This window comes from Panthera onca, chromosome D2, assembly GCF_046562875.1.
Source record: "Panthera onca isolate mPanOnc1 chromosome D2, mPanOnc1 haplotype 2, whole genome shotgun sequence".
Classification (NCBI taxonomy): Eukaryota; Metazoa; Chordata; class Mammalia; order Carnivora; family Felidae; genus Panthera; species Panthera onca.
This window is the reverse complement of record NC_138349.1, coordinates 3,338,657-3,358,839: the sequence shown is the minus strand read 5'-3', so window position 1 is coordinate 3,358,839 and position 20,183 is coordinate 3,338,657. Positions and strand designations below refer to the sequence as shown.

At 51.4% G+C, this 20,183-nt stretch overlaps 1 protein-coding gene across 6 annotated transcripts in view; it reads left to right on the top strand.

The window, feature by feature from the left end:
• MGMT (O-6-methylguanine-DNA methyltransferase) overlaps positions 1-20,183 on the top strand; it is a 297,215-nt gene that overhangs the window by 66,598 nt on the left and 210,434 nt on the right. The gene's annotated exons all lie outside the window — the stretch shown is intronic.

Genomic DNA, 20,183 nt, shown 5'->3' with positions numbered 1-20,183 from the left:
CTGTGGTGTCAGACAGACGGGGGTGGGGGGGCAGTTGAGCATGGGGGGAGCCCCCCAGCATGATGTTAGAGCGCTGCCTTTTCGAACAGGACACGTGCTTCTCTTCTGACAGATCTCCACCGTATTTCTCTTAATTGTAAAAACATAAAAAATTTAAAGCACTCCTTAACGTTTGGTTCTGAAATGTAACGTTTCCTCCATCCATCGATTGTGAGTCGTCATATTAAAATTGCAGTTCTCGTTACTTCTGACAGAAGAGGGAAAAACCGCCCACTCCTGCTCAGTGTTTGTCTTAACCGGCTAATAAACACAATGCCAGAGAACATTAGATAAAGAAAATACATAGAAACATAAAAATTGATTTTAATGGACCCCTGTCAGAGACCGCCATAATGAGCGCGGGCACGGTAATAAATACCCGTTTTCGCCTCCAGTGTCGAGATTTTTTCCTGTCGAGCTGCATGTTACAATCAATAGTACTTTTTTTTTTTTAAGACCAAAAAAAAAATAAGCAAACCTTTGAACTATATGAATACACTCTTCTCTTTCTATGAAAACCATCTGGCCACGGTGCTCAGAAAATCACAGACACCAAATAATTCGTGGGGAATGTCATTTTGTCTCTTAGCATATTCACTTGCCCAATAAATCACAGAAATTTTGTGGAACTTTTTGCTTTAAGAAAAAATTCCTTGAAGTGAATTTGGGGAAGAAAATAAAACATAGACGTTTCGTTAAATGCCCACTCTGGGTGATGAGAACACAAGAGGAGGCTTAATTCTGAGCTGCTTTCTGCATCAGGATTGGGTTCAGCCTGAAGCAGTCATCCGGATGGCTTTAGTAATACGCTCGTAGATGAGCAGTGGAGGCTGGGTCTCATGGCTGCCTCCGGCTTTCCTCTGCCTCTCCAGGCTGTGGCCCTCATTCTGGTGCTTTGGGCCGGCCTCTAGGGTGCGAGCTGCCACGCTCCCCTTCTGGGCAGAGGAGAGAGAAAGGGACCCACCCCCCTTTCCGGAAGGAGCCCTTAGCATCCTCCTGTCACAGGGCCACCACCGGGCTGGGAGCCAGGGTAGGCGAGATTCTGTATGTAAGGGGCAAGTGGGAAATGAGTTTTAACCAGTAGTCTGTTATACACCCACGGTTAACTTTAGGAAGGGACATTTAAAAGTTACAGATTCAAAAATTCTTTATGAATACTCAGGGTTGATAATTCTTTTTCAAGTGACAGAAAATCGAGGTGAGGTTTTGAGAAAAGTGTACAAGCCAAATGGCCACCAGCCTAAACCAAGATCTGGAACTCTCTAAACCACCTGTTCCCTTGTGCTCCCTGTGAGTCCCGGCTCCTGTTGGCATCTACCGTTCCCATTTCTGTCTTGATTAACCGCTCATTCTTGAGCTTTATATAGAGTTTAGGGTATAGTCTTCTGTACTGGATTCTTTGTTCAGCGACGTTTTGAGGGTCACCCCTGTTGTGTGTCAATTAGTAGGTCCTTCTTGGTGGTGAATGTAGTTTATTCTAGGAATACTCCACAGTTTTATCAGGTCTCCTACTGATGGAATTTGAATTGTCCAATTTTTGGCTAGTTGGAGTAAAGTTGAAAGTTTTGTTCAATCCTCTTTGGACCCCTTTTTGCTTCTCTGGAGTCAGCTCCAAGGTGTGGGATTGCTGGATTGCACGGCAAATGTATGTTTAACCTCCTAAGAAACTGCCAAAACTTTTCCCCAAGTGGAACCATTTCATACTCCCTTCCATCAGAAATTGCAGGAGTTTCCATCTCTCTGTGCTCTCACTGATATGTGTTAGTTTCTAAAGTTTCAGCCATTCTAGTGGGTCTGAAACATTCTCGTTCTGATTTTAACTTTCCTCATGATCTCCTCTAACCACCTTTATCGACCACTCCTGCCTTTTCATTGTGCGGCGTCTGCGTGGGTCTTCTGCCCATTTTCGATGGGCATCCTGTTTGTTTTATCATTGATTTGTGCTTCTGGTTACAAGTCCTTTATCAGGTATGTGTATTACCATATGTATTTCACAACTGGATGCTTGTTTTTATTCTAGTGCCATCTTCCAATGAGAAGTTCCTAATTTTGAGGGACTACAACTTAATGATTTTCTTAGCGTTTTTTGTCTTTAAGATTTGCCTACTGTTAATTTCTCCAATATTTTCTGATAAATTCTTCTAAAACTTGATAATTTCGGGCTCTTATGTTTAGATCTAGGACCCATCATCTTGAACCACCTTGTTGTGGTGAGGTACTCAGTTTTTTTTCCAGTTACTTAGTTTTCTCCTCATTTAGGAGGAGAAAACAACTTTCTAAATTGAATTCCCTTAGCACATTTGCCAAATCAATTGACTACTTGTGTGCGTCCCTATGTCTGGACGTTCTGTGGTTCAGGTGATCGCTTCATCTGTCCCACACCAGAACTGCGTGGATGTGATTGCATAGCTTTGTGGTAAGTCTTGAATTAAGGTAATGAGTCTTCTAACTTTTTTTTTTTTTCCCCTAAAGACTGTTTTGGCTTCAGTGCCTTTAAATTTCCATATTAAAGAATCAAGGTGTCTAGTATTGATTGGGATTTTGGTTGGGGGTTCATTAAATTTTTGTACCCAAATTGGGAGGGTTGACCACTTTAAAAACTTTCCAATTTATGAACATGGTTTATGTCTCCATTCATTCGACTTGTCTTTAATTTTCTCCTGTGTTCTAGTTTCCAGCATAGAGATCTCGTATGTTTTTTGTACATCTGACTTCTAAATATTTTGGTGTTCTAAATTAGTTTAAAATGGTTTTTTACTGGCTGCTGGTACATCGTTTTTTATGTTGATTTTTGATATGTTGATCTTCTGTCCTCTTACTGAATTAATAGTTGTAGGAATTGTTTTGCAGATTCCTTAGGACTTCTGCTATAGAAAGTCGGTCCTGTGACTAAAGACAACTTTCTGATCTTTATGCCTTTTATTTCCACTTTCACCACTGACTGGACCCTCTGGTGTATGGGGTAAACGTTGTGACGGTGGACGTTCTTCCCCTGTTCCAGTCATGGGGGCTTTCGGTTCCCGAGCCATGGTGCTGCCCCTGTGGGTCTCATAGGTGTCTTTTCTCGGATGGAGAATACTTCCTCTACATGGTAGATTTTGTTAGTCTTTTTGTACGTGTCTCAACGTTATTATTGCTACTTTTTTAAACAAGTGGTGAGGAGTGCCTGGGTGGCTCAGTAGGTTAAGCGTCTGACTTCAGTTCAGGTCACGATCTCATGGTTCGTGAGTTCGAGTCCCACGTCGGGCTCTGTGCTGATGGCTCAGGGCCTGGAGCCTGCTCAGGATTCCGTGTCTCACTCTCTCTCTTTCTCTCAAAAATAAACATTAAAATACATTTTTTTTTTAAACAAGTGATGAAGCAAGATTTTATAGCCATCTTGAAATGCTGGACTATGTCACGTAGTTCATGATCTCTCCCTGCATGCCCCCCTCCCCCCCCCCCCCCCCCACCATATTACTGGCTTAAATTTGCCATTTTTTCTAGTACTTATGTGTTTACATTCATGACGGATGTTCGGCTATAATTTTCCTTTCTGTGATGCGTCTACCAGGCTTTCGCATTCAGGCTAGCCTTTCGGCACAAAGTGACTTCAGAGGTGTTCCCTCTCTTCTGAAAGCATCCTGTGTGGGATCAGTGGGGCTTCTTTTTCCAGCTGTGGATGAATTCACCTCAGATGCCATCCAGCTCTGGTGTTCCCTGTACAGAAAGACATGATTAGGATTCCTTTTGTCTACTAGAACTCGGTGCTGCCCTTGCCCACTCCGAGGGGCGGTACCTGCAGGTGAAGCGCTGTGTGCCCCTAAGGCCGTGCTCTCCAGCTCTGCTGGTGGGCAGGGGCCAAGGGGGTTTTGAGCAGAGCATCCTCACGGCTTGGGGATGCTGTTCTGCCCCTCCTCCTCGAGTGCTTGTGAGGGCCGGGGTCTTTATCTCCCCTGGAGCCATGCTGCTTTCTTCAGTAGGGAAATTGGAAGTTGACCACTGACCTCTGTCTTCTGTGAAATTTCACTTGTAATTCTGTACAAAATAGGGTTCCTGTTCCCCACGTCAGTCTGCTTACCTGTTTGTATGGCTTTATACAGTGATCTTTGGGATTTTTTGGTCTAGGTTAAATTACCTTTCCCTTCCTAAAAATACTCGAATGTAGAATATCAGATGGGAAGGAGAGTATGATCCTAATTTTATGACTTCCTGCCAATAATATCAAGTATGCATTAACAATTGTCACGTTTAAGAGTAACTTGCTTTTGCAAGAGCTCGATGAACTCTCCCCACACCATCTCTGCGTGACTACAAAGCTTTGACCCCGTTATTCCCTGCAGTGTCAAGAAATCTAATGCGAAGGGGTGTTGAAAAATAAATGTTATTTGGGGGCTTGTTTAGGTTTCCCTAAAGTTGATTCCCTTTGATTTACTTGAAACATGGACCGTTCTGCCCTGGTCGCACTCACGCTGTGAGAGGAGCAGTAGCGTGTTTGGTCCCACTGGGCTGGACCCGCACGTGTCTTCCCCCTCCCTTCTCAAAGAGTCACCCTCGTGTTTCGTTTTGTCCATGGAAGTCATTTTAGAAACAATATAAGAATGCAACACCGAGAAAGCTTATAGTCCAACCAAACTGAGCAGTTGTAAAAATACTTTGTGTTTTTGAAAACTTAATGCAGGCAGGCTGTTTTCTCTTTGTGGGGCTCTGTGGTGTTGCACACACGTGGCTCTTGACGGTGTTTCTGGCAAGTTGCCCCTGCTAGCTCAGCGTAGAGGCTGGGTGGGAGCGTGTGGCCTAGTTTGGCCTGACCCTCCTTCCAGCACTTGGCTGGCTGGCTCGCTCGTGGCTCCCTGTCACTAGGCTCACGGAGGAGGGCCTGGACCCTCTACGGCAGAGCAAGTCACTGCAGGGCCTCTGTTCTGTCTGGGAGGGGGGCGTCCGCCCCACTGGATGCTTGGTCAGGTCTCGCCCTTTACGTGTGCCAAAGCAGTCTCTCCGTTGAAATGGTGAAGACGGGATGCCTCTGAGGTCCTCCTGAAGAGTGGCCAGACCTGTGAAGTCCTGTTGTGCGCACTCCATTTGAGTGGATGGCAGTCAGCTTCTGCATGGATTTGCCGCTTTCCTGTTCATTTTTAAGTGTTGTAAGTGGAGGACTGGCCTGCACGGGGACGCCGAAGGTGATGCCGGCCTGTCCCTGGCAGCCCTTCTGTGCCACATGGCCTGCCGATCACGTCCGAGTGAATCCTGAGCATCTGCGTGTCGCGAGACCCTTCCCGGGAAGTTCCTGTGTTAGTTCTCAGGCGGACCAGGCGATCCTCATGCAGACCCTGGCCTCCCCTCCATCCCATCTTCTGAGGAAGGGGAGAAGCTCTCCCCGGGATAAACACTGGAAGGAGTTTTCATCAAATGACGCTCCTTGGGATTTGCACCTATTGCACGCTCAGCCACCTCACGGCTTTCCCTCACTGGTTTGAACTGATTTGTGTTGTATGTGCTTAAACAACGTAATGATTTCATTTTACAGAGTGTTTCTTGAGGAGGTCTCTTGAGTCAAATAAGCAGATTTCTGTGCGGGGAGAGCCTCCCAAGCAGGCTTCGGCTTCATAGGAAGCGTCTTGTTCTTCAGAACAAGTGCTCGAATGCCTGGGGAGCCTGCAGCGCCTTGTCCTCACCCCCACCCGGCCCTAGAGCCGCGCGTGTGGGGCCTGTGTGCGCGGAACCTGTCCCCAGTTTCTGGGGGGGACCCTCTTGACTCGGGTGGCCGGTGACGCTCACCGTGCACACGCAGCCCGGCGTTCAGGGAGCAGCCGCGGGGTGGTGGGTGCCGCGCTGGGTTCGGAGCTCCTGGATGGCCACGGGTAAGGGAAGGCCGCGTCCCTGCCTTCCGGGGAGGCCAAGGCGAGGGGACTGTGACCAAGTGACAGACGGTGGCCCTCGGCGCTGGGCCTTCTGCCTTCACGGCGTGGGTTCCCTTGGTCACTCGGTCACCCTGCAGAGAACTGGCCGAGAAGGGCACCCCTCTGACGGACTTGCACTTTGCTGCCACCGCTCGGGCGAGTCCTGCTCCCGGGAGTCCTCTCCCCAGAAGAGGTGTGCTGCCCCGTTTTCGGGTGAAGTTGTGTGGTTTCTGGTCTAGGAGAAAGAAAAGCAACGCATGGCTTCAGGAGTTTCGCCTTTTCTCACGTTTCTGCACGGTTCCGTTTCACCGTTTGCCTTCCCGGGGTCAGGGCGGAGGGTGGGAGCAGGCAGGCTGTTGGCAGTATTTAAGCAGGCGTCCCTGGGATTCGGAGTCTTGGTTCTGGACTCGGCGAAGACAAAGCGACGTGTTACTCCTGCCAATTTTATTAGTGTTGCAGGGGGACAGAAATGGCAAAACTTGCATCCTGTGTCCGTAAGGAGCAAGCTGGCTGATTTAATTTTGAGCCTGCCACGACACTCCTGGAAGGAAGCAAAGAACCGTTGAATGACCGTTACAAATACGTGGGTTCAAAATATGCACCAAACTGTCACAGTAAAGGATTTGCTTTGGAAGTTTCCAGCACTTGGAGTGTAAGCACACTTCGGAGTCAGAGCAGGAAGTCGGCTGACTTCGGAGAAAGGGGGATGTGTTACCTGTGTGGCGTGTTAAAAATCCCCTGATCTCCTGCTCTGGACAGCAAGTTTCCTGTGGGAGGCATTGGGCTCCTTCGTTCCTGACGTGACGGCAGCTTTCCTGGAGGAGCCGCCTTCCTGGCCCCTTTGTGCTGCCACAGAGAGCCCTTCCCCTTTTCCCTGAGGAGGAGAACTGGCTGGTGGCACAGTGTGGCCCAAACTCCGCATGACCTTGCTGTGCAGTCCCACGGAGGAAGGCTGTCTCTGTGTCACTTGGGGAGTGGGGGGCGCTCAGAAGTTGTGGCTAGAGCCGGGGTTTGCTTGAGCCCTAGGGCGACCCCTTCCAACCCAGATCCCTGGGCTCTCCCAGACTCTGAGAGCAGCTCTCACCCCAAGGAGGGGCCCACCCTGAGGTGCACAGGGTCTAGATGGTGCTCTCGCGTGGTTCCAGGATTTGTGGTCTTGTGGGGCCGTTTGTGATGGTCTGAGCCTGGTCAGCAGTGCCCTTGCTCCACGGCCCCTTGTCACTGTCACAGCTGAGGGTGGACAGGCTTGGACACAGCAGGCCCCTCCTGGGGTCTGGCTCGGCCTATCCCTTCCTCACCCTGGTCACTAGGCCTAGGGGCCTCCTTGCTGGCCTCTCCGTCTGTGGCCATCCCCCTCCCACTTCTGGTCAGCTGTGGTCTGGAGAAGCCGTTCATTCACAGGCCTCTTCACATTGGGAGGAAGAGGTCAAGTAAACTGCTGGGAGAAAAACATTGGGGGTTTATGGCCACGTTGTAGCGTCTTGAAGGCCACTTCCATTTTCCTTGGGAGTCTTTTTTCCAGAACAGGTTGGGATGCCAGGAGAGGGCACTGGGTGAGTGGGGACTTTGGACAGCTGGTGCCCGGTGAGCGTGCCAACTGTCTTGGCCAGGCCTCGGGCGCTGGAGGGAGAAAACCACAGTCCAGACAGGTGCTTACGAGGCCGTGCTGCTCCTGACGCCGGTCCGAGGGGCATGTGGCCACCGGTGGGGCACGAAGCTTAGGCCACACGGGAGCACCGGCAGCTGTGCCTTGGCCCCTGGTTTGGTGCCTTCGTCTGCACCAGTCTTGCACCTCACGGCAGCCTCCCTGTTTCGTGAAGATACAGCTGTGCTGTATTTATGTGCTGCCCTACATTTCTCCTATTTTGTGTTCAGATTTTGATTTCCAGAATTTTCATTGTTTGTATATCTCCCACGTTTTCTGGTATTTAAGCCGTGTGCGACTAGTGAATAATTCTCAATTTTTATCTTGAAAGTGTTCGTGCCACTTAAGCTGTAAACTCTCAAAATACACTTGGTTTGTTAAATTTATTTCCTTTAAATTGTATCAGTAATTAGATCAGCTCCTTGATATTAATGTACAGGGGAGTTCTTGCATGCTGATCACTTCAGAATTTAAATTGAGTTAAAGGTTAAATGAGTTTAATTTTTGAATTGAACTGAAGCATTGTCTTGTGTCAGATTCATCCAGAATTTTTATCTCCAGTTTCCATATCAAGTGATGGAAGTAGATCTTTCTCTGATCTTTGTAAATTTTTTTATATGTTCTTCAGTTGGTCACCCAATTCCCAAAACATGGGTGTGCCTGCTGTGACAGGCCCCGTGCCTTGGGGACGTGCACTGGGGACATTGCAGGAGCCAGTGTGACAGCCCCACCTGTGTGGAGCCCAAGGCCTGGGGTGGACAGGAACTGTGGTGCTGTCCCTCGACGGCGGTGGGCCTGGGCCTTAACCCCGGGTGCTGGGGTGCAGCCGCGTGGGACAGAGCAAGCTGGGAGGTCCCGTAGGAGCCGGCATCTGACAGGGCAGGATGGAGACGAGGCAGAGGGATGAGGCCGGAGTGAGTTGGGTGTTGTGTTGAGATTGTTTAGGGGTTCATCCCCTCTGAATGAGGGCCAGGTGGGGGCGGGGGACAAGTTTTCTTCGAGCTGTGCGAAGCGCATTCCGTGGCGCCTTGGTCTTCTGAGACCAGCATGCTGCTCGTAACTACTCTTCAGCTTTGACTTTTGGAGACCAGCTACACGTTGCTCACTACACGTCTGAAGCACGAATGGCTTCGTCCAGAAATGAGCCCAACGGCTTGGCTGTCCATCCCGTGCCCCCCGCGATCTGTCAGGGTGTCTCAGCAGGGACAGAGAACCAAAACGGAGTGGCATTCATGCGAACTGTCCCGTGTTCTGGATTAGTCTCCTTGGAGCTTTGTGTTGGGGCTGGAGGGGGGACAGGCTGGAGGGAGAGAATGTCTTTCCCAGAAATGCGGTTCATTCAGCTCCTCTGAGAATTCTCCCGTCATCTTCTGCGGAGGAAACTTTTTCCATTTCCTTCCAGATTGGGGCACACTCATGGTTCCAGCTCAAGGCTGTTGAGCTCCAGCTGTCTCAGCGGAGCCCTTGAGTTCTGCTTTTACCTTGTCCGTGCCCAGTGCGGTAAGCTCCCCGCCCACGTGTTTGACCAGCTTGTCTCTAGTCTCACTTAGTGTTTTCCCGAGGACCCTCATACCTGAAGCACTCCACATCCTGCCCGTCTTTGCTCATCTCTCATCGGATCTGCACACGTGCATATACAGGTATTTTTTTTTTTTTTTTTTTTTTTTAAATAAAAGGGCTTGCCCGCTCTGTTAAGTGCGCCTGCAGATTCCTTTACCTGGAAGAACAGTGGTCTGTCTGGATTGGCGTCTGGTGTCTGGTGTTCACTGGAAGCACGCACGTGCGTGTGGAGGATCAGAGTTCTCTTGCGGTGATCGTTCCTGATGGAATCCACGTTGGTACTCTGAAAGCTGCTCTTCCGGTGCCTTCTTCCAGAAAGCCAGCCTCCCTGGCCAGCGCAGGTGAAAAATGTAGAAAATGCTTTCTCTGCAGCTCCGTCCACGTGATGCTGGGAAGTGCTCCCTTCTGAGTGGGCCGCAGCCGACACTGTGCTCCCTCTGTACGTGTCTTCCGACAGAATGTGTACCGGTCAGGCGGGGCTGGGAAGCCACTGGGTTGAGCACACCGCGTGTGGAGGTGGCATATCTTGTCCTGAAGCCGTGGCGTTGGGGCGCTGTCGTCCCTGTCCAGCTGGCTGTTGGGGGGGTGGGGCACTGGGTGACAAGTCTCCGGGTGGAGAACACGCACGTTCCAGCAGTTGTCTGCCAGGTGTTTAGATAAGCAAAATGTGGAATATCAACAAGTCTAGAAGGATGCAGTTATGAGGAGAAACGTTTTAAAAACTTAGCCCATTATTAGAGGAAAATAAAAGCTTTGAGGTAGGCTGATGATTTTTTTTTTTTTAACTTGGTTCCTTTCTGAAGTCGGAACATTTCCTCGTGCACGGTGTGCCCGTGCAGGTGGGTGTGTGTGCACGTACATACGCATAAGTGGATTGGAGATGTTTCTGCTCTCCTCTAACATTGCTTCCTCTAAAATACATCTAGAAGTAGGGGAAATGGCTCTTCTGAGTTATTAGATCCTCAGAAGTCGCCTCCCGCAAGTAGTTGTTTCTTTTCTAAAATTCGTCTGGAAAAACACCTAGCTTTCTGATCTTTACTTCATCCAGTTCAGGGCTCTGTTAGAAGAGTGATTGTATAGCTGAGCTCTGCTTTTATTAAAAAGAACCGGGCCACTTATTTCCTTCAAAGTTCCCGGTGTGTTTAAATCTTCTCTAGGTAAACAGCTTTTATTGAAAATAATATTTTGAGACTGACACCTTTCTCCCCACAAGTGGTGCTGGCAGCCTTCCGCTGCTCGCTCGTCCTGCACGAAGCCTGGGCCTCGCTTGCAACTCCCCGGTGCCGGTGGGGTGTGTGCAGAGCTGGGGGCTGGGCAGGTGGGGCTGGGGCTGGGGCTGGGACCAGAGACAGGTCCTGGTCCCCCCCGTTTTTTTTTTTTTGTTTTGTTTTGTGTGTATTTGGGGGGGTTGTTTTTTGTGGGGTTTTTTTGTTGTTGTTGTTTTACTCTCAGGAAGTGGTGGTGAGTGGAGACGGGATCCAGCATGATAGACACAGTGCACCGACGGGGGTGGGCAGGTCCAGCACGAGCACAGTGCGCTCATGAGGTGGGGGGGGGGGGGGGGGGAGTCCAGCGCAGACACAATGGCATTATTTGGTTGGGTGACTTAAACCTCAGGCCTGCAGGTGGTCGTACGGGAATAGTCTACAGCCCCTGCTCCCTGTCAAGGGGGAAAATTGGAAGCTGAGTGGAGCTTTTCTGCTTCTGTTCTCACACTGACCGCCTGTCCTCCTCCACTTGGCTTGGGAGTTTCTGTGCATTGGCTTCCACCGGTTTGCACACGGCCATAAACTACTCCTCAAGCAATTGAGTAAATGCTATTATTTCCATCAAGTGGTAATTAAGAATCACCGGGGCAAACGGTTAAGATTCTAACTGCCGAATGTTGGTATGTTCTGAACGCTTCTCTGTACGTGACTCTTGGAATTTTCCAGATCCAGAGATGGTCAGAACTCTAAGGGACTTTGGGCAGCATGCAGGCCAGCCCTGCACTTTCCTGACACACCAAAGCCCAGGGATTGGGTGCCACGCCTGGGCCTCCATGCCGCCTGGGGAGGGGACCATGACTGGAGAGGCCAGCTGGGGCTCCATCTGCTCTCACAGGAGGACTTCTGGGGGGCGAGCCGGCACCCAGCAGCACGTCCTCTGTGTCGTGTGCACAAGCCACAGAACCTGCCATGCTGCAGGCCGTGTCTGAGGACCCGCCCACCCTCGGTTGGTGGGGGCGGTGTCTTTAGGGTCCTCTCCAAGCTTTCCAAGGCACCCGGGTGTCCCCGTCTCAGAAGGAGAGCACTGAGTGGTAGTGGCAGTACCCAGGCGGACAACCACGCAGGGCAAAAGCAGAGGCCCCTGGGCTGGTGAAGGGCATTGGTGCTGTGGACACGGGAGTCCCCCGGCTCTGATCCCGCCGGGAGGGGGCGGGGCAGGAGGCAAAGGCCTGTGGCGGAGGTGGTCACTCTGTCCAGTTGCCGGTGGAAGCCTGTGTGCCACCAAGCACGGTCCTCCTCCTCACCTTTGCTGTATCTGTTTTATTTCAAAAAGGAGGCAACTGTAGCTAGTTGGCTTTTTTTTTTGTTGGGATTCATTTGTTAAATTGGCAAATGTGTTGAAGAAATGAGTGTGTGGTAGAATTTCAGTGTGCAGATGTCTAAGCGTCCTGTCTCCGTGCTGCCTGGCTTTGTCCGCCCGTGGCTTTGCCTGCCCGTCTCGTGAACTTCAGTCTTTCTTCCCTTCCCTTCATCAGGCTGCCTCTGGGGATCCCTTTTTCAAGGGATAGAAAACTCATCATTGGGTGTCTTGTTTTTTGTATCTGAGTTTTCAAGCGCTTTCCAGGTTTTTATTGCCTAAAGACTCATAGGCTGTAGACCTACTATGGCCAATTTAAAATGCTTTCTGGAGAGGAAACAGACACCATCACAGTTGTGTTTTTAGCCCTAATATGGGGGGCCAGAACCATGTTCAGGATACCTGGAGCCCCTGAACTTAAAATACAAGCAGTAAAATTTCTGAAGGTAGTTCCTCTTCTGCATCGGTTATTACGAAAGCCTTAAAATTATTTTAGCATGTGACATGTTAATAGTTTCTTTTTTCTTTTTACTTTTTGACCAATTATGTCTAAGGAAATTAGTTCACTTGTGTGAAAAGTCACGTGTTTGCGAACTCGAACAGTTTTGCTGGTCAAGCAGTCTAGAGGATAACTTTTTTCGTCAGAGTAGGACTGTGGTGTTCAGAATCGCGGCCGCTGTAAGAAGCCCGAAGGAGAGGTCCATTTTGAGGGACGTCCGCTGCGTGCTTCAGCTTCAGGCACCGTGGGGATCGTTGGAGTTGACAGAACTAAACACGTGTGATCTTTGTTTTTTTTTTTAAAGTCTATTTTCACTTTATTTCCCTGATACAGAGCGTAGTTGTATCAACTGCCAGAAACTGTCCTTATTTCGTCCAGATGGATCACACGGCTGGGCCAGATGGTGGTCTCCGTGGATGGCTTTCCTCCGAGACGACGGGTCACAGGTCCCAGCCAGGGAAGGGGAGGAACGTCCCCTTTGGTGCCTGCGTAATCAATACCGTTGTGACCCAAGCACACCCTTTTGTGGCAGAGCACACATAACACAACACGTGTCCTCTCCACCACTCAGGAAGGGTCTAGTTGAGCGTACGTGGAACGAAGTACGTTCTGGGGAGGCATCTAGTTCGGTGTACGAGGTACATGTGCATCGCTCTGTAACCACCACCACCATCCAGCTCCGGGAGGGTTTCCCTCTTCCCACGCTGGGACTCTGTGGCTTCATCTGCTCTGAGCCCAGGCCATGGCACCCACCATACCGTCTTCTGTCTGTATACCGACACATGACTTGCTACCCAGAGCTGCTGGGTACCCCCAGGCTAAGAGCCGCGCGTCTGGAGACCCTGTCACCCTCCCCTCCCTGCCAGATGTCTCGGCTTGGATGGCAGGTGACCACAGGGTGTCCTCGGTCTGTGGGGTGGCGGTAGGTGGTGCGCAGGTCCCCGTGCCTTTCTCTGTCTGCTCCCCGTCAGGAGCAGGGGGGCTGTGGAGCCGGTGTGGCCACGTTTCACTGAGAGGCGGGGAAGAACTCTGAAGAAATGAAGTTTTCTACAACGGTGGGCAAGTATTGACTAAAAATAGGATTCCGGTCTGGGGAGAGTGTGAGAATAAGCCAGAAGAGAAACAGAAGAATGGCCCTGTCTTACAGTTAGTGCTGGAAGGGCACCGGCTCACCTGTCGGGCCTTTTGTCCAGTCCCCGTCCTGATGCTGCTGGGCTCTTGCAGAGGGACAGTGGAGGAAGGTCACCAGGAAGGCCAGAGGGCACAGGGGAGGGGACCGGTGGCCGGCTGGCTGCAGACCAGACGGAAGCCCGCTCCTGCTTCATGAGCCCCCACACTGGCAATTCTAGGTGGATCTGGTTTGTGCTTGAAGTTTTTGACTCTTGCATAGTTTCAGGGGCTGTTACTACACACGGACCTAAATCTCTGTGAAGTTCTGAGGTGTTCTGACCTGTAACGGACGCTTCCCTTTCCTCTCCGTCTTTAAAGGGGCCAGTGTTGGGTTCATCGATCAAACTCCAAAGTATCAAATAAGCCCCAGGGAACCTCTAGCAGGTACACCCAGCACGTATCTGGTAAGTCTAGCGGGGGTTCCCACAGATTGGGAGTTCCCCCAATCTGCCCCTGCTGCCTGGAGGCTCAGCCCCTCCCCCTCCCCAGACAGCTTGCCCCTGGCGTTGGGAGAGCGACTTCAGACTTCCTCCTTCTGTCCTACCCAAGGACCCGAAGGACCCGAAGGACCGTGCTCTGCTCTGAATCACAAAGGCACCTGGGGCTGCTCCTGCTTTCGACCCTGGCCTGGAGTCCCGGCCTTTCACTGAAGTGCATGGTTCTAGTTTTGTCTGTAGGGAGAATTCCTAGTTTTCAGGCCTGAAGCCAGGATGATTAGAAACAAGGAACAACTTATGTTGTGTCCAAAAAGAGCAGATTGTTTTAACTGCCTCTTAATAGGTCAGTTTGTCAGAAAGGCCAGTGTGTGAACAGTAGGGCCACAAATAGATCCGCTCGGTGAATGCCTGGGGGCAGGACCTCTCCTCTCCCCAAATGCTCAGGAGGAGCGGGCTCCCCCACTGCAAAAGTAGGGCTTGGCCACAGGACTTGCCGTGTCCCGCCCTGCTGGCTGTGTGAACTGAGTAGGGGCTCTCAGCAGACGGAGCGTGTGCCCCGGCGGTCCTCTGCTCCAGGAAAGGCGCTGTCGCAGTGCACAGGCCCGCACCCTGCAGGATTTGGGGGCCAGGCTCTGCTGCCCTGCCTGAGCCCCAGCTGCAGCAGCCGGTCCAGTGTTGCTGTAGAGTCTGGGGGTTGCCTCGGTCTTGACCCGTGTGCTCTGAGTACACTTGCCCGTACGTGTGCGGTGGGCCTTGGGGACATGTGCTGGCCCCACTCACAGAGAAGGCCTTGAAGACTCTAGCATGGTCATCTGCGGAAGGGGGAGGTGGGGTGTCAGAGAAAAAGGTGGGCTCTTCTTTCTAAAGCCTGCTGGTGAGTGCTTATTCACGGGAGCGTGTGGGGGTTTAGTGGCGGGGATGTGGCAAACAGCTTGCTCTATGCCTGTGTCAGCCAGTTGGTTTTATTTTCGTGGAGAATTCCACGCTGTGAGCACATCTCCTGGGTAGTCAGGGGAAGCATTGCACCTGTTGGACGGACTGCCTTGTCACTGCTTCCCTGGTGCATCGCGGCCACCGGGTGCGGGCAGAAGGCTTTCTGTTGACATCCGTGGATGGCCGTGCAAACTAACCGGCATCACGTGGTCCTTCTCAGAAAATTATTCTTCTGGCTTTTCCGCACATATATAACCTTTTAGCATTTTCCCGTAGCTTTTTCATTAATGTATGTAAAAATATTAAAAGCTCTTGTATATTACATTAAAAAGTATGTCAGCTGCTCTGCTTTTTTCTATTTATTAAAACTTTTCAAGCAGTAAAAACATTTTACTTGTTAATGAGGGAAAGTGGGAAAATTAATGACATAGAGCTGGGATCCACCAAGACGTCTCCTAACCATGCGCGGCCCGCACGCTCCCCACGCACGCAGTCTAATCTCCGTGACAGGGTTCAGTAAGCAGGTGCAAATAGACTTAATGATTTGCATCAGTAGATCATTTCTCAGTCTAATATCCTCTGATATTTTGGGTCAAGGGCTCTTTCTTTGGGAGGCTGGAACAATTTCTAGAGCTAAAATTACTAATATTAGCAATAATACGTTATGTTCAAGTGAATTGAGATAAATGCAGCATTTTCACAAAGTCAGATTTTCATTCTCGTGCTCACCGTGGTTGAGGGAAGCTACCTAACGAGGTGGACTGACGGACCGGCCGTCTCCCGGGTGGGTGGCGGGTGCCCAGCACAGAGCGCGCGTCGTCTCGCTGGCCCCCTGTGGGGAGCCCACGGGAGCATACCGTGTGTTTCTATCGAGTCCGTTCCAGAAAGACGTGAAGTGGGAAGTCCGTTCGGCAAACGCTTGTTGAGCTTTTCCGTGTCAAGTCTGTAGAAACGTGGTGCCGGAGGGATAAAGACGTGACCCTGTCCTCCAGGAACTTTGTCAGGAGAGACAGTTGTGAGTAATCACACGTGTGGCCCCAGAGAGAGAACGGTAAAGACCTACAGGAGGCACGAAGACTGATGGGGGTAGCTCGGTGCCCAGAGCATCGGGGAAGGTCTCCTGGGGAGGAGGCGCTGGATCTCGTCCTTCGCCGGGGCCCCCGAGGCCACTTCTGCCCCTTCCCCTGCCAGACGCGGGCTCACCCAGCCTCTCGGTGGAGAGGCTTGCCAGTGGTCTGCTGCTCGCCAGCTCGCTCCCTACGTGGTGGCCCTGCCGCCCGGAAACCTTCCTCTGAACACCTGTCCCGTGACCTGATGCGTGTGTACCTCACTTGTGCCACGGCCATGAGCCCCCGTGAATGATGAGCTTCCGATGTTTTCACCTGTGAAACCGATGGCCTGTTTTAGCAAATGGCAGGCAGTGTTCATTCTTCCCAGGGTTTCATCCATGTTCACAGTCCAGTCCGTTTTTTGCTTCTTAGCTTGAACTTTATTTACATCACGGGTGTTCTTTATTAAGCATCTTTTTACAGTCTGTCTGGAACGTTCCTTCTGTTGGCTGTGTGCAGTGGTTGCGTGTCACCTTCACCACTTCTGCTCTGGCGTTGGCTGTGACTGGGTCCCCGTACCCAGGTCCTCCAGGAGCATGCTCACGCACCAGAAAGGCTTCCTCGGCGGGCACACTTTCCGGCCTCACCTTTGGCCTCTGCCCCTCAAGGCTACTGCAGTGTCCTTTCTGATCCCACGTGGGACCACCTCACCCTGGAACAGACGAGACTTTGCTCTTGAGGATGTGGGAGTGCCAGCTCTGATCTCTGGCCCTGCAGTCTCTGCCCTCGGGTCCCTTGAGCTCAAGCCCAGCCATGCCTGGCGCTCCCACCAAATGGCCCACCTTTCCGAGGCCAGTAAGCCAGCGCCCCTAGAGCTGGGCCCCCAGGTGTAGACTTTTAGCTCTTGTACTTTGCAGCTGGCTTAATCGGCAAATCCCTTTAACTGTTCCATGCCTCAGTTTCCCCATGTGAGGTGGGATCTAATAGCCTCTACCATGTAGAACGGGTGGATGATTGAGTGAGCGAATACACAGGACTCTTGGAACAGTGCCCCACGAAGTAAGCACCGGCATGTTGGGGATCCTTCTCCTCGGTCCTGGCCTCTGTCTTACTACTGCTGTTTCCTAACGTAGCCTCCGGGTCCTCCCACCACTGCCACCTCCCCCTGGGGGGTCTTCCCCCACTCCTTTTGCCTGACACCCACACTCCCCAGCTGTCCCCTTGGATCTCCCCCTTGGGGGTAGGGACACCCTGGGGCTCCAGGCCAGGCTTGCTTGGGGACCCGTCCTCCGAGCTCCTCCTGTTTTGCATCTACTCTGTGCTCACCCCGCCTGCACTTCCTTATAATCGCCTCCTCTGTGGCGTGTCTTCTGACCCTGGAGTTCCTGGAGGGCAAGGACCACGTCTGTCCTGCCTCCTCACTCCAGTCCCCCGGTACCAGCACACGGGCACTTTAGACCTTTCTGTAAAGCCGGACCACAGGAGGGGTCAGGCGGCTGGGGTATCCGTGCTCCTCCTAAAGAGGGATGTAGCTCTAGAGGTCAGAGGTGGAAAAAGCAGGAAGTTCAGGGGGCTTCTTCAGCCAGTCGCCCGGTCGTCGATTTACGCACGGATGTGTCACTCCCTCGGTCTCCCTAAAGTGAGGGAGCATCGTGCCCGGACCAGGGGAGTCTGCATCGGTGGCTGGGCCTTCTCAGAGTGGGCAGCCTCCAGGGGGCCATGGAAGGCGCATCTGTGCGAACCTCCAAGTACGTTCCTGTTCTCCTAATCTGGGCAGAGTCCGCACCGCCGTGCCAGTCTTGCCCTGTGCTCATCCTCTCCTGCGTCACCTTGTCCTCTGGGAGCAGGCAGTATTGCACTGCTGTCATTGGTCTCCGCGAGCGCGCTTGTTAGGGGCTGAGCTGTGTCGCCGCCCCCTCCCCCACCCCCAGGTTCCTGTGTAGAAGTCTTAACCTCAGTGCTCCAGAATGTGACTGCGTTTGGAGTACGGGTCTTTAAAGAGGTACTAAGGTTAAATTGAGCTCGTTAGGGAGGGCCCCGATCCATCGTGATTGTGTCTAATCTCCCCTTCTTATAAGAACGTCAGACACAGAGGGAAGACCATGTGAGGACACAGGGAGAGGGCGGCAAGCCAGGGAGAGAAACCGTAGAAAAAAAGCCCGGCCTGCAGACCCCTCGATCTTCAACTTCTGGTCTCTACAGTCCTCGCTCCTGGCCTGTGGTTCCTCGTTACTGCAGCCCTGGACAGCTAGTGCAGCACTCACTGTGACTGCTGTGTCGTTGATCGTGTAGATCACCTCATTTCTCGTTGCTGCGGAAATCTGAGGGAGGGAAGCAGCCAGGTCCCTGCACTCCAGCCCCCTGGGCAGAGCCAGAATGGGTAGGGCGGGGCCTCCAGACACAGGAGTTTTGGCAGGAGGGTTAAAGTGGTATTCTCTATAGAAGGAAAACAAAGTTTGAGAAATGAGAAAGCATCTTTTTTTTTTTTTTATGGAGACTTTTTTTAGAGCAGCAAATTGAGGGGAAGGTTCAGAGATTTCTCCTGCGCCTCGGCCCCCACACGTGCATGGCCTCCCCCACTACCAGATCCCTGAGTCGATGAACCCACATTGACCCGTCAGCCTTACCCAGCGTACGTGGCTTCCTTCACGGTTCCTTCGTGGTCAAGGCGTCCATTTTTCAGACACATCCAGCAGTAAATTGAAAGGCTGGCTCTGGTGAGTAATGTTTGTCCCGGATCATGTTTACTTCTCCCACGTAATATTTCTGTGCCTCTGTGCCGGTGTGGCTGCTGACTCCCCCTCTAGTTCCACGGACTGGACGTGGAAAGTCTGCGAATCAGCCCTTTCTTGGATGGAGCCAGATGGCGTCTTTGCTTCTGCAAAACGTGAACGACTACACTTCTTCGCAAACCTCTTCTCTCTGGCTTTGGTGTCCCGTTGTGTCTCTTTCACCTGCCCGTATTACTCGCGGTCCCTGGAGCCGAGGGCGGTAGCGTCTGCACGTTCCTTGTGCGCCAGATGCAGGAACGACTCCCCTGTCTCGTGATCAGAAAATGGCTCTAATGAGCGAGCTGGCGGAAGGACTCGAGGCGCTGTCAGGTGCAGACCGCACACTTTGCATCCGCTTTTCTCCGGGGAGCGTCTTGTCCCCCAGTCTCCCTGTTGAAACTTCTGGGGCTTTCTCTGTGACATCTTCTCCCGTTCCCTAAGGGTTTAGCCTGTCCCGGGTCTCTGTGTCAGCGCCTGGGTCATGGAGTCGAATGTTAGGATCTTTAACTCCATGTTAGGATCATGGAGTCGAATGTAGGATCTTTAACGTCACTTCAATGTTTACGTCGCTGCACATGTTCCTTCCGTGGTAGGAAAAAATTGTAATTTGCCTCTGATCCTGCCCTGTATCCTTGAGAGCTGCACCAAACGAACTCACTAATGAGTTCAGTAAATGTTAAGTAATTAGGTAATTGGTGTTTCAAATAGAGATTATGCAGAAGTCTTTGAATTTTTATATAGGTGTTTACAAAGTATTTTAGTGATAATTGGGGAAGTTGGTTATGGTTTCTTAGGTGGAATAGGAATTCATTATTTTTTCCCAATTACGATAATGAGGTATAAGCCCCTGTAGCTTGAAAATTCTGTCTACGGCACATTTTCAGGAGCGAATTTTACTACATTTGAGGAATTCTCCGCTTTTGAGAACTGAAGTAAATTACACATAATCAAAAGGAACTATTTTACAATATTAATCCACAAATACAAGATTGCGTTGGAAGGTACATTGGCATAGCCGCCCTAGTTCAGTATGCAACAAAGGATGTTCTGTCCTAGGTGTGTTCCCCTTCATGCTGGAGGGTGTTCCTGACTTTGCCTTTGTATGTGCTACAGACGGGGGCTTCCCAGCTTGCTCCCGTGGCTGGATGCGCCCTCCTCCCCCTGCGCTCGGGACGAGGTGGCACAGGCCTCCTCCAGTGGGTCCAGGATCAAACCTGGGGTAGCGGGGTCTTGAGGGTGCAGGCTGGGGGGCGGGGGGGCTTTGTGAAATGGGAAGCTTACCCACTGTTGGTAAATGGCCAAATATAAACGTGTGGCACTTTGACTGACAGGCTGCAATGAAACCAAAGGTGGTCTTTTCTAGGAAATCCTTATGGAAATACTGCCCATTTGGGGTAAATGTACTAGTACAATGAGCACTCTAAGCTTAGTGGAAACATTCTAGAATGCAAATTGAAGGTTTGTGGGTGTTTTTCCTTCATGGATTTGTTACCTTTGCAGAAGTGGAGAGCATCAATATTTTATGGCTTTTCCCCAGGTTTTTTGTGTCTTATGAGTCATAAGGACTGTAGCCCTGAACCTCCGCTGGTTTTCTGTCTCCCTGATGTCCTTGACCCTGCTGCCTGGGGTGGGGGCT